Below are 14,192 nucleotides of genomic sequence, written 5' to 3'. Positions count from 1 at the left end.
TATCCAGCCAAGACAATGCCGCCCCAGCCGTATCAAAAAAATGAGTCTCTCCGTTCGCAGCAATCCGCAGCTTAGCAGGGTACATCATGGAGTATGGCACTTGTAGGTTGCGCAATCGTTTTTTGATCTCAATAAATTGCGCTCTTTTACGTTGCACTTCCATGGAGAAATCAGGAAATATTGATATCTTCCTCCCATCAATTGCAAGTTCTTTGATATCTCTGGCTCTGCGCAGGATAGTGTCCCTATCTTTATAGTGCAGTAGTTTAATCAGAATAGGACGTGGGGGTGCTCCCGGCTGTGGGGCACGCGCAGGGACCCTGTGCGCTCTTTCAATGGTGAAAAAAGAGGATAGTATGTCTTTTCCCATGGTGTCTTTAAGCCATTTTTCAAAGAAATTCAGTGGGTCATTGCCCTCCATCCTCTCTGGGACCCCCACCAGTCTCAAATTACTTCTGCGGGAGCGGTTCTCTAAATCATTCACCTTGTTTAGCAGTGTGGAGATATTTTGCGTGGCCTCTCCCAGCTCTCGTGACATTGGTGGTAATTTATCCTCTGTTGTACTCACTCTTTCCTCCAGCTCCCCCATTCTGACAGTCATCCCTTGCAGCTCACGTTTAATACAGGCCATATCTGAGGTGACAGTTCCCATCTGGCTGCTTAGAGTGGCCAATGTGGTATTGCAAGAGTTAATTGCTGCCAGAATGTTTCTCAGTATGGCCTCAGTGAAAACAGGTGTTGTTTGCTCCACATCTCCCCCTCCTCCCTCTGCCAGCGCAGGCCTCTGTGTCTGCATATCTTGTGCTGCTGAACATGCAGGGCCCAGGGTACTCACAGTCTCACCGTCGGGTATGTTTTCTCCCTGCTCCAGGGCCCGTTCAGCGCTGCCATCGGGTGCCTCGTTGTAGGTAGGCTCTGTGCCAGGGGCCACTCTGGCAAACCGCTCCAACCTGCTTGCTACTCCCACTGCTCCAGCTCGGGATGGTGTGGATGCCGGCGGCGCCATATTGGGTTCTTCAGAGGAGCGCTCCTGCGCGTCTCTGTCTTTTTTATTGCTGCTGCGGGTCGGCATATCCTGTCTGCGTTCGCTTCCCTGGGTGTTATAAGTAGTGTTGCAGCCCTCCAGGGTCGGTAGTGCCTGTCAGCAAGGCCGGTGTGCAGGATATTTCAGGATCCAGGCAGGAGCTCACCCACGCTGCTTCCTCTCTACATGAGGTCCAGGCCACGCCCCCACGAGTTGTACTTTTAAATGAAACCATTTACCATATAGTGTACTGGAAAACAGCAAAAAAATTCCAAGTGTGGAAAAATTACAAAAAAAGTGTGATCGCACAATAGTTTTTGGGATGTTTTATTCACTGTGTTCACTATATGGTAAAACTGATGTGTGGGTGTGATGCCTGAGGTCGGTGCGAGTTTGTAGACACCAAACATGTATAGGTTTACTTGTATTTAAGGGGTTAAAAAAAAATCACAAGCTTGTCCAATAAAAGTGGTGTACGTTTTGCACCATTTTCCGATACCCGTAGCGTTCTCATTTTTTGGGATCTATGGCTTAGTTTTTGCGTCTCAAGCTGACATTTTTAATGGTACCATTTTTGCGCAGATGCTACGTTTTGATCGCCTGTTATTGCATTTTGCGTAAAACTTGCAGTGACCAAAAAAAATGTAATTTTGGCATTTGGAATTTATTTGCCGCTACGTCGTTTACCCATCAGATTAATTGATTTTATATTTTGATCGGGCATTTCTGAACGTGGCGATACCAAATATGTGTATATTTTTTATTTTTTTAACCCTTTAATTTTCAATATGAGAGAAGGATAAATCCTTTCATATCAATTGCTGGCAAGAGCTTCTGCCATTTATCCGATGCTGAGCGCCTATATGGAATAGCAGCCTATTTATTGAATCAACTGGGTGAGCTGGCATTTTTTCTTCTTTTTTCATTATTTAATCTTCAGTGGGGTTAAAGGGGGGTAATTTGAACTTTTAGGTTTTCTTTATTTTTTAAACTTTTTTTTTAATTTTTTTTTTATTATTTTTTTTATTTTACTAGTCCCCATAGGGGGCTATAGCGATCAGCAATCCGATCGCTCTTCCCTATCTGCTGATCACAGCTACACAGCTGTTAACAGCAGATATGCGCACTTCCTGATTTATTCGGCTCCGGGGCGAGTGAAGCCGAAAGTTACTCATGATAGCTACAGGCGTCATCACATGACCCTGTGTTACCATGGCAACCACCGAAAGTCACGTGATCACACACGTGACTTCCGGTGGGGGCGGCAGTAAGTGAAAATGGCCGCGCGCATATACATCTTGCTGCCAGACTTTAGCAGCGAGATGTAAGGGGTTAAATGACGCAGGTGGAAGCGATTCCACTCGTAACATGCAGGCGCACATGTCAGCTGTTGAAAACAGCTGATATGTGCGCGGATCTCCGCGACCTGCCCACGGCAGGGGGCGGGGATTAACCTCACACGATCCATGATGGAAAGATCCGTCATGGGTCGTGAAGGGGTTAAATTAGCTACAGTTACAATAGATATTAAGTTTAAAGAAATCCCATATATTAGATAAATATCAGTTATGAGGGACCACACTCCAAATGCTGAATAGAAATAAACAAATCCTGAGACAAGAGCCTGGTGAAAAAAGGGGTGAGGAAAAAAATAAAAGGGAAGCATTTATATTAAAAGGGTAGGTACAATTTCTAGATCTGGTGTCATGAATATCAGTAACCTAGTTTAGCTTTTATATTCTGGGGTTATTATTTCTAAATAATTATACCTCACTGTGTAACACACAAGCTTCTGTTACTTAGAGTGTGTGTGTGTGTGTATATATAATATATATATATTTATTGCACATATTTGTAGTAAGTGTGTGTGCGTGTATATGTATGTATACGTGTGTGTATGTATATACTGTATGTGTGTATATAATTTTTATATAATACAGTACAGACCAAACGTTTGGACACACCTTCTCATTCAAAGAGTTTTCTTTATTTTCAGGACTCTGAAAATTGTAGATTCACATTGAAGACCTCAAAACTATGAATTAAAACATGTGGAATGAAATAAAAAAAAAAAAGTGTGAAACAACTGAAAATATGTCTTATATTCTAGGTTCTTCAAAGTAGCCACCTTTTGCTTTCATTACTGCTTTGCACACTCTTAGCATTCTCTTGATGAGCTTCAAGAGGTAGTCACTGGAAATGGTCTTCCAACAGTCTTGAAGGAGTTCCCAGAGATTGTTAGCACTTGTTGGCCCTTTTGCCTTCACTCTGCGGTCCAGCTCACCCCAAACCATCTCGATTGGGTTCAGGTCTGGTGACTGTGGAAACTAGATTATCTAGCGTAGCACCCCATCACTCTCCTTCTTAGTCAAATAGCCCTTACACAGCCTGGAGGTGTGTTTGGGGTCATTGTCCTGTTGAAAAATAAATGATGGTCCAACTAAACGCAAACCGGATGGAATAGCACGCCGCTGCAAGATGCTGTGGTAGCCATGCTGGTTCTGTATGCCTTCAATTTTGAATAAATCCCCAACAGTGTCACCAGCAAAGCACCCCCACACCATCACACCTCCTCCTCCATGCTTCACGGTGGGAACCAGCCATGTAGAGTCCATCCGTTCACCTTTTCTACAAAGACACGGTGGTTAGATCCAAAGATCTCAAATTTGGACTCATCAGACCAAAGCACAGATATCCACTGGTCTAATGTCCATTCCTTGTGTTCTTTAGCCCAAACAAGTCTCTTCTGCTTGTTGCCTGTCCTTAGCAGTGGCTTCCTAGCAGCTATTTTACCATGAAGGCCTGCTGCACAGTCTCCTCTTAATAGTTGTTCTAGAGATGAGAAGGTGTGTCCAAACTTTTGGTCTGTACTGTATATAATAATATATTTATACGCTCCTCGAAAAAGCCATTGCGAAACATGTGTCGGAGTGTGAGGGTCACGGCAGGTCACTATCTTCCAGGTGATGTAATCTATTCTGATATTATTCTATTCCCTGTTTGTCTATTCCTTACTTAAATGACATGTGCATTTTTTCTGCATTCTGTTTGCGCTTCCTATGTATTTTATATATTGTGCTTAGCACACGTGTGTCTTGTGCATTTTTTTGCTGTGTGAGGAACCCCATATCCATATACCCTTTTACTTATTCATTTATATGGGAATTATTTATGGATGGGGTGCCCATAAGTGAAAATTAATTCTCTTTAATCTACATGGGTATTAGCGCAAACGGGACCATAGAACTGCACTTGTGTATTGATGAACGGATATTTGGCACAGGTTTAAAATGTACATTTACCTGGATTTTGGTGTGAATGTCCCAGTTGCAATTTTGGGATTATTATAGGGACTCAGTTGATCTCCTGCTTGTGTCTCTCTATTTATTCGGTACCTTTATGCTAAAATTTTAATTGTTTTATGAATATTAATAAAGATTGCAATAAAAAACAATGTCCAAAAGTTGTATTCATATAATATATGTGTGTGTGTATATGTATATATTATGTATATGTGAGTGTGTATATATATACGATTACTATTACCTGCTTAGAACTGGTTGCTGTCATATTCTTTGCTTGTGTTGTTTTGGGTTTATCCTTTTATGAGGTTTTTATATACTAGGTTTGTTTTGATTTTAACATTTTTCAATAAATTAGCTTTTACTTCGTATAGGGACGAAGTATGTTTGGGATTTTTTTTTTCTTTGCTTCTTTTTCACATGGGTCTAGACCCTGGATTTTTTGGTTTCTAAAGTTTTTAGAAAAGAGATGTCATGGATGAAATAATGTATTCTTTGCATTATTGGCTGAATCTAAAGACCTGAAGAATGATGCAGAACAAATAAAATACTTACGTTATTAGTAAGCTTTTTCATTAAAGGGACTTGATAGAAATGAATTGGAGGTGTGTAGAAATTTATATGTCTATGTTGCCCTTTAAGGCTATGTGCCCACGGGGAGAGTGTCCTGCGGTTATATCCGCAGGAGATTCCACAGGAGCTCGCAGAAAACCGCAGCACAACTTTGTCTGTTTACATGCTGCGGAATGTCCTGCGGATATGCTGCGGTCATTCTGCATTGAGGATATAGTACCATGGCTTGGGCACTGCATCCTCAATGCAGAACAAGTGCTGAGTGATCGGGGAGTTCATACTTACCTCCATCATGCAGCACTTCCCTCTCTGGCCGTGTCTGTCAGCGTCTGCACATTGCCGGAGAAGGTGGGCGAGTCTGAACTAGCTCCGGCTGTCACATGACCGGAGCTCGTGCAGGCCCCGCCCACCTCCTACTCCTGGCTTTACTGCGCTCCTCTGCACCGGAGGAAGTGACTCCGGTGTCTTTTATCAAGGCAGGTAGGTATAGGATCTTGCGGAAAAAGCCGCAGGAATAATTGACATGCTGCAGATTTTTCTGCAGGGAAATTCGCATTATTTCCGCTGCGGAAAAAAACGCAGCATGGGCACAGCACTCCCCGAATGCCATAGAAATGGCTGGGGACTCTGTACTGCGGAGTTTTGAAAAATCTGCGGAATTTCCGAGAAAAAATTGCGGCGAATTTTCCGCAGCGTGGGCACATAGCCTAAAAGGTAAACAAGTTGATCTTTTCGTGACTCTAAAGCGGCGATTTTCTAGCAGCAAGAAAGCGTCTTGACATTCAGTGCATATATAAATATATTGGAGGGATATCTGCTCACTCGGCAGCATTTGAGGTAGGCACGGGAGGCGATTTAAACAAAACATACAGGCTGCTTTTTTTTGGAACTCCAAAAAGCAAACCACAGAAGGAAAAAATGTCCTTTCCTTGCAGTAAAACAGGATACACAGTCCCAACAATGGCACTTTAGTAGTAGACCAGCATACATGTCCAAGTGTGAAGACCTCACACAGGAGGACTTCTTACCTCCACACACTGACAGCTAATGATGTTCACCATACCACACCCCAGGGTGGAGATACTTGAGCAGCCAATCCCACCCATCTCTCGGACTGGTCGTAAACCTCCTCTTGCCATGTCCTATTAACACTTTCTGTACTATATGAACTGGAACTTGCTTCCATGCTTGGATGACGGAGGATAACCACCTCTGTGACACATATCTCCCCTCCAAGACGTGCCCAACGACCATCTCACTAATGTGTGTGTGTGTGTGTGTGTGTGTGTGTGTGTGTGTGTGTGTGTATATATATATATATATATATATATATATATATATATAATCTCAATCTATCTATATATATAGAGAGAGAGATATAATATATATATATATGATAGATAGATAGATATCTCTATATATAAATTTATATATAATCTGTAAGCCAGCGACATGCCTGTGAACCAGAGAAGTGTCGTTATGCAAGAAGTGCAGTGTGAGGTTGAGAAGCTATAGGCGCCACAATGCAATTCCAGAGAAAAAAAATATATATATTTTTGTATATATTTATCTGAATCTCTGGCAGTGCATTGGGGAGGAGCTGTAAGTGCATCGTCACACCCAAATACACTTCCAAAGATATACAGTATATACAGAACTATAAAACGTAATTTCCCGCTGCTGGAGCATCGCTGTGGGGTCACAAAGAGATCAATTTGTCTTATCTTTAAAAGCCTAGACGTTCGTGAGATTGCCTTTTAAAGAATATTTGTGAATATAAAACAGAATTAGGTGCTTTTAAGAGCATTAAATAATGCTATTAAAATATATTTTCTTTTGTTGCTCCCCTGTAAGGCTGGCTGTTTCTTGACTCAAATACGTCCATGTTTGTTCATGCCCGAGGCCGGGTATACCGTGTTCCTGACTCAAAATCTACCAAAAAATGTAAAACAATGACAATGACTCACCGCCGGTCCTGTCAGCTCCACACAGCAACTTAGGTGAGTAGCGCGATCAGTTGAGCTGTCACTGAGGTTACCCGCGGCCACCGCTGCATCCACTGGATCCAGGTAACCTCAGTGACAGCTCAGCCGATCACGCGGCTCTCTTCATTTGCATTCGTGGAGGTGACAGCAGCGGCGGTTTCTTCTGCTGCTCCGGTCACCTCCATGCAGCAGAGCTGGAAGCGACGCTGGACCATCCTGGATTCCGCCGGACATGGAGGGCTTTTTCGGGCTAATTAAATTGGTGAACCAGGGTATATGTTTGTATTTTTTATTTCTAATAAAGGATTTTTTCGTGTGTGTGTGTGTTTATTTACTGTAATTTACAGATTAATCATGGAAGGTATCTCGGGGAGACGCCTGACATTGATTAATCTAGGACTTATTGGCAGCTATGGGCTGCCAATAACTCCTTATTACCCCGATTTGCCATTGCACCAGGGCAAATCGGGAAGAGCCGGGTACAGTCCCAGAACTGTCGCATCTAATGTATGCGGCCATTCTGGGCGGCTGCTGACTGATATTGTTAGGCTGGGGGGCTCCCCATAACGTGGAGCTCCCCATCCTGAGAATACCAGCCTTCAGCCGTATGGCTTTATCTGGCTGGTATTAAATTTGGGGGGAACCGCACGCCGTTTTTTTTAATTAATTAATTATTTATTTATTTACTTCTATACTCCATAGTGACACGCCCACCGGCTGCTGTGATTGGGTGCAGTGAGACACCGGTCACTCAGCGTGGGGGCGTGTCTCACTGCAACCAATCATAGGCGCCGGTGGGCGGGGAAAGCAGGGAATACGAGATTGTTTAATGAGCGGCCGGCTTTTTCAAATTAGAAAAAGCCGCCGGAGCAGTGTGAACGTCGTGCAGCGCCGGTGATCGGAGATCGGTGAGTATGAGAGAGGGGGGGACACTTCAGTCACTCGGGGGATTAGCGGTCACCGGTGAATCCTTCACAGGTGACCGCTAATCAGTACACGGCACACAGACAGAGCCGCGGCATGACAATGAAGTCGGGTGAAGTTCACCCGAGTTCCTTCTCATCCCGCTACTCTGTCTTCCGACATATAGTAACGACATTTTGCATCACACACGGACATTTCTCTCGGACAACATAACCACACATCCGTGCAAGGAACGTTTTATTTGGACTCCCATAGGCTAACATTATGTCCGTGTGCGCATGCTCCGTCCCAAAAACGAACATGCTTCCGTGCCAAACGGAGCAAAAAATGTGGGACGCACACGAACACACGGAAGATCAAATAACACGCACGTGTGCCTTTAAACATAAAAAAAATATGTGCACGTTTGGTCGTATCTCCGGTATGTACGGAAACGGACCAAACACGAACGTTTTAAACGGATGTGTGTTGCAGGCCTAAAAGAGGATTTTTACTGAACAAGTTATCATCCAATAGGCACACAGGTATGACTAATTTTAGCTGTATACAACCTTTACGCCCACATAAATAACACAAAAAGCCTTAAAGGGAAACCTGTCATGTAAAAAAATGCTATTAACCTGCATATATGGGGAAATAGCATTTGGTACGTGCCCAGTGCCTGCACAATGAACCCCACTACTTTATTCTTCCTAGCAGTCTTCAGCCCGCTTTACACGCTGCAATATATCTTACAATGTGTCGGCGGGGTCACGTCGTAAGTGACGCACATCCGGCATCGTAAGGTACATTGCAGTGTGTGACAGGTATGTGCGATTGCGATTGAACGTTAAAACGTTCATCGCATACACATCGTACCTTTCTCTAGCATTGCAGGTCAGATTGTTCATCATACCCGGGGTAGCACACATTGCAGTGTGTGACACCCCGGGAACGATAAACAGATCTTACCTGCGTCCTGCGGCTCCCGGCCCACAATACGGAAGGAAGGAGGTGGGCGGGATGTTTACGTCCCACTCAGCTCCGCCCCTCCGCTTCTATTGGCCGTCTGCCGCGTGACGTCGATGTGACGCCAAACGTCCCTCCCACTCCAGGAAGTGGACGTTCTCCGCCCACATAGAGGTCGTATGGACGGGTAAGTACGTGTGACGGGGGTTAATCGTTTGTGCGGCACGTTCAACAAATTGAATGTGCCACACATACGATGGGGGCGTTGCAAATCGCATACGATATCGTATGCGAAATTGTAACGCGTAAAGCAGGCTTTCAGGTTTCAGTCACTTGGGAGGCGCCGGAATGGGTTCAGTCACCGCTGTGTGTATTGAGAGAGGAGGCTGTAACTGCAGCCCCCGCACTGACTGACAGCTGCTCAGCATTAAAACCTGCTGTCAGTTAGTGATAGGGCCACGGTTACAACCGCTACTTTTGATATGCAGAGCAGTGACTGAACTCGCGTCGCTCCCATGCTAAAATCCGAATTCTGCAGGAAGGAATGAAGTTAATTTCCTCCAGGCAGCAGTGTTCGATGTACAGGTTCCAAAATGTTATTAACCTGCATGTTACTGGTGTTTTTTCAGTTTTTCAGGTTTCCCCTAACGATCAACTGTGTATGGTATTATTAAAAAGTGGAATTGATAATGAACTACAGTGTCATCAGAGTTTGGTCAGTGTGTCAGTTCTACCATCAAAGTTTAGTAAGCATGTCATCAGATTTTCTCAGATGAAAAAAAATGATGGAGATTTCACAACATTTTATATCAGTTTGTGAAAAATTGATAGCACAGAGATGACTGTCACGTTCGCCGCCAGGGATGGTACTGTGGCGAGCAAAAATGGACCCACTGGACTACAGGGAAATCCCTGACCTACCCTTTTGTGGGGTAAAGTACGGGACTGTGGCAGCTGACCCCCAGGGCAGGGGCAAACACAGAAGCAGACAGGGCTGAGACAGAAGACCAAGTGTAGACAGGGACTACAAGGGTAGCAAAGGCAGAAGGCATGGTCAGGGCAGACAGGCACAGTCTCTGCTGTGGCGAGGGCCACCAAGTTAGCTGAGGCTAGAGGCACGGCCAGGCTAGAAAGGCACAGTCTCTGGTGTGGTGAAGACCACTGGGTTAGCTGAGGCTGGAAGCAGTGCTGGGCTGGACAGGCACAGTCTCTGCTGTGGTGAGGGCCATTGGAGTAGCTGATACCGGAGGCATGGCCAGACTGGACAGGTGCAGTCTCTGGTGTGGCAAGAGCCACCGGGGTAGCTGAGGCTGGAGCACAGTCGGGTTGGAGAGCCACAGTCTCTGGTGTGGCGAAGGCCACCGGGTTAGCTGAGGCTGGAGCACAGTCGGGTTGGAGAGCCACAGTCTCTGGTGTGGCGAAGGCCACCGGGTTAGCTGATGCTGGAGGCACGGCTGGGCTGGAAAGGCACAGTCAATGGTGTGGCGAAGACCACCAGGTAGCAGAGGCCAGAGGCACAGCTGGACTAGACAGGCACAGTCTCTGGTGTGGTGAGAGCCACCGGGGTAGCTGAGGCTGGAAGCACAGTCGGGCTGGAGAGCCACAGTCTCTGGTGTGGCGAGGGCCAGCGGGGTTCCTGAGTTTGGAGGCATGGCCGGGACGGACAGGCAGGGACACTAGAACCGACAGGCATCAGAAACCAACAGGACTGAATGGATAGGACAGACAAGGGGACCTGACAACTAGCTAACTAGGGCACTACACACTAACCAGCTAAACTAAGGCATTCAACAGGCAACTCCCCTAGTGGGAGCTTTCCCTAAATAACCAATGCCTCTCAGCAATAGGCTGAGAAGCACATCCTAGGAGTGAGACGCTGGCCCTTTAAGAGAGGGGCAGCAGCACGCACACATTGCAGCAAAGGTATGCTCCCTTGGCCATACAGATCCCACCCCCAGGTGTCCCCCTTTGCAGTACATATCCCACCCCCACGTGGCCCCCATTGCAATACAGATCTCAACTTCCAGGCTGCCCCCTTTGCCATACAAATCCCACACTACGGGCTGACTTCTTCCTATACATAACCTACCCCACAGGCTGCCCACTTTGCCATACAGATATCATTCCACAGGCTGCGACCTTTGCCATACAGAACCCTTCCCGCAGACTACCCCCTTTGCCGTACAGATCTCTCATCGTAGGCTGTGCCTTTTTCCATTCTCATCCCACCCCACAGGCTACCCCTTTTTCATGTAGATCCCACCCCATGCAGACCCTTTTTCCATACAGATTTTCCCCAAGGTTGCCCATTTTTCTATACAGATCCCACCTTGCATGCTGCCCCCTTAGTCATACAGATCCCACCCCCAGAGGCTGCCCCCTTATTCATACAGATCCTACGGCACAGACTGCCCCTTTTTTTTGCAGACCCAATCACATAGGCTGCCCACTTTTCTATACAGATCAAACCCCACAGGCTGCCCCCTTGACCATACAGATTTCATCCTGCAGGCTGCCCCCTTTGTCATACAGATCCCACCCAGCAGGCTGCCCCCTTTTCGATAATCATCCCACCCAATGCTGCCCCTTTCCATACTCATCGCAGCCCACAGGCTGCCCCCTTTTCCATGTACATCCCTCCTCATGCAGCCACCTTTTCCATACAGCTTTACTCCCAGGCTGCCCCTTTTTCCATACAAATCCAACCTCGCAGGCTGCCTCCTTATTCATACAGATCCCATCCCGCAGTCAGCCCCCATTTCTATACAAATCCCATCCTACAGCTTGCCCCCTTTGCCATATAGATCCTACCTCGCAGACTGCCCGCTTTGCGATACAGATCCCACCCTGCAGGCTGCCCCTTTTTCCATATTCATCCCACCCAATGCTGCCGCCTTCACATATTCATCCCATCCCACAGGCTGCCCCCTTTTCCATGCAGATCCCACACCATGCAGCCCTCTTTTCCATACAGATTTACCTGAAAGCTGCCCCTTTTTCCATACAAATTCTACCTCGCAGGCTGCACCCTTATTCATACAGATCCCATCCCACAAGCTGCCGACTTTTTTATACAGATTCAACTGCACAGTCTGTCCCCTTTTCCATGCAGATCCCACTTGCAGGCTGCCCCCTTTGCCATACAGATCCCTCCCCACTGCCCCCTCTTCCATGCAGATCCCATCACATGCAGCCCCCTTTTCTATACAAACCCCACCTAAGCTGCCCCTTTTCCATACAGTTCCCAAACCACAGCTCCCAGTATCTTCAGCTCAAGGAGTGCTTACCTGCGCCTAGCTTCAGCGACCTCTCCTCCTCAGTGGCGCTCTGTGGTGCTCTGCAGAGATGCTGGCAGCGTGATTATGTAAACTCATCACGCTGTCATGACCTTTGGAGCCTGCGCACTCCGCCGCATGTCAGGTCCCTGAGCTGATTGGTGCTCCACTGAACCCGGAAATGACGGAGATACAGAGGTTAATTTGTATTAGATGCTAAAACAAATGAATAAACAACAGCGCCCCCAGACCCCCAAAAATCGTAATATCCAGTTTTCACTTAGTATTTTATTAGAGTAGATATGACAGAGGACAATTATCACCAAAACAGAGGAGGCAACTGATGTAATAATCTTTATTTATCAAGTTAGTTTACCAGCTCAAGGTTTTTAAATTAATTCCCTGATCTGTCATTTCTGAGATTGGTGATAAACTACTTGTGCCAGCCGCTGTGCATGATGTAGGCCGACTCACACTGTAAGCTGCTGGGCTCCATGCATTGTATGTAGCAGCAGTGTCAGAGCTGGTGGGCAGCAGCAGTACAACTAACAGCGGCAGAGCAGTGGGCAGAATTCTGACAGGTATCTGATTAGGTCACTGTCGGGGTCAAATAGGAGGAGTAAGTTGGTAGACATGAGGGGCCTTAGCAATCCCCCAGCACCTAAAATCTCATCGCTGGGAAGCCATTGAGTATAAAGATAGCCTTCTCCTGGCTAACCACCTAGATGCGGAATTAAGCATATGAGGGGTTAAGCTGCCAGGAGCTCTACATAGATACTACCGTATTTTTCAGACTACAAGACGCACCGGACCATAAGACGCACCCTGGTTTTGGAGGAGGAAAATAGGAAAATAAAATTTTTAAGCAAAAAAATGTGGTCATGATACACTGTTATGGGACAAGGATCTGCTGCTGACACTGTATGGGGGTAATTTAAAAAAAACAAAAACAAAAAAAAACGGCGTGCGGTTCCCCCAATTTTGAGAACTAGCCAAGATAAAGTCTCACAGCTTGCAGCTAGTATTCTCAGGCTGGGGAGACTCACGTTATTGGGAGCCCCCCAAGCCTAAAAATATCAGCCAGCAGCCGCCCAGAATTGCTGCATCCATTAGATGCGACAGTCCCCAGCTCATCCCGATTGCCCTGATGCGGTGGCAATCGGGGTAATAAGGAGTTAATGGCAGCAGCCCATAGCTGCCACTAAGTCCTAGCTTAGTGATGGTAGGCGTCTATGAGACACCCTCTCACCACTAAGCTGCAAGTGAAAGTAAATAAACACAAACACATAAAAATCCTTTATTTGAAATAAAAGACAAAAAAACAACCTCTTTCACCACTTTATTAACCCCTAGAACACACAGGTCCGATGTAATCCACACAATGTCCCACAACGCATCCAGCTCTGCTACATCTGACAATCACAGAGAGCAGCCATAGAATACGACCGCTCTATGTGAGGGTCAGGCCGCAAGTGAAGTGAGCCGCCGGGATCAGCATTGACTCCAGCTGTCACCACACATCACCTGACTAAAGTCACCGCAGATCTCACTGTCACTTCAGCCGCGGCCGGATTTGCGGTAACACCTGGAGGACTCCCGCAGCATACTCACCTCTCCTCACTCCACACAGCATCGCTCGCTTCCTGTCTGTGTGCCAGCTGACCTGTGTGGAGCCGTGTGTACAGAGATGACGTCATCGCTGTGCTCACTGCTCTCTACACAGATCAGCTGGCACACAGACAGGAGGACACCGCGATGCTACAGGGGAACGGTGAGTATACCGTACTTATTTACTGCCCCCCATGCTTATAATGATGCACGAGGAGCAGTGAATACAGCCGCACATGATCACTCCAGGCTGTAGTTGCCAGGGGTGATCACGCGGGCCGGCTCTCTAGTATGCGCGCATCCCCTGCCCATCTTCCTGCCCACCTGTCAGCGCCGGCTTCAGGGCTGAGAGATGATGGGTGGGATGATGGGCATGCATATCAAATGAGCGGGCCCTCGTGGTCAGGGTAGCGCTGCTACAGCCTGCTCCTTCCTCTGATGACCCGCTCCACCACCACCGCACCGCAGACATCGGACTATAAGACGCACCCCCCACTTTACCCAAAAAGTTTGGGGAAAAAAAGTGCGTCTTGTAGTCCGAAAAATACAGTAT

General features: G+C 46.7%; 1 protein-coding gene and 1 pseudogene across 1 annotated transcript in view; both read left to right on the top strand.

Moving 5' to 3' along the window:
• Window positions 1-6,899, top strand: part of LOC142245754 (DNA repair endonuclease XPF-like) — a 38,437-nt pseudogene extending 31,538 nt beyond the window's left edge.
• The window catches only part of LOC142246671 (DNA repair endonuclease XPF-like), a 152,757-nt gene that overhangs the window by 100,786 nt on the left and 37,779 nt on the right, over window positions 1-14,192 (top strand). The window lies entirely within an intron of this gene.

The sequence above is a fragment of the Anomaloglossus baeobatrachus genome, chromosome 7 (assembly GCF_048569485.1).
Source record: "Anomaloglossus baeobatrachus isolate aAnoBae1 chromosome 7, aAnoBae1.hap1, whole genome shotgun sequence".
In the NCBI taxonomy this organism is placed as follows: domain Eukaryota; kingdom Metazoa; phylum Chordata; class Amphibia; order Anura; family Aromobatidae; genus Anomaloglossus; species Anomaloglossus baeobatrachus.
This window is presented reverse-complemented; position numbering and strand designations above follow the sequence as displayed.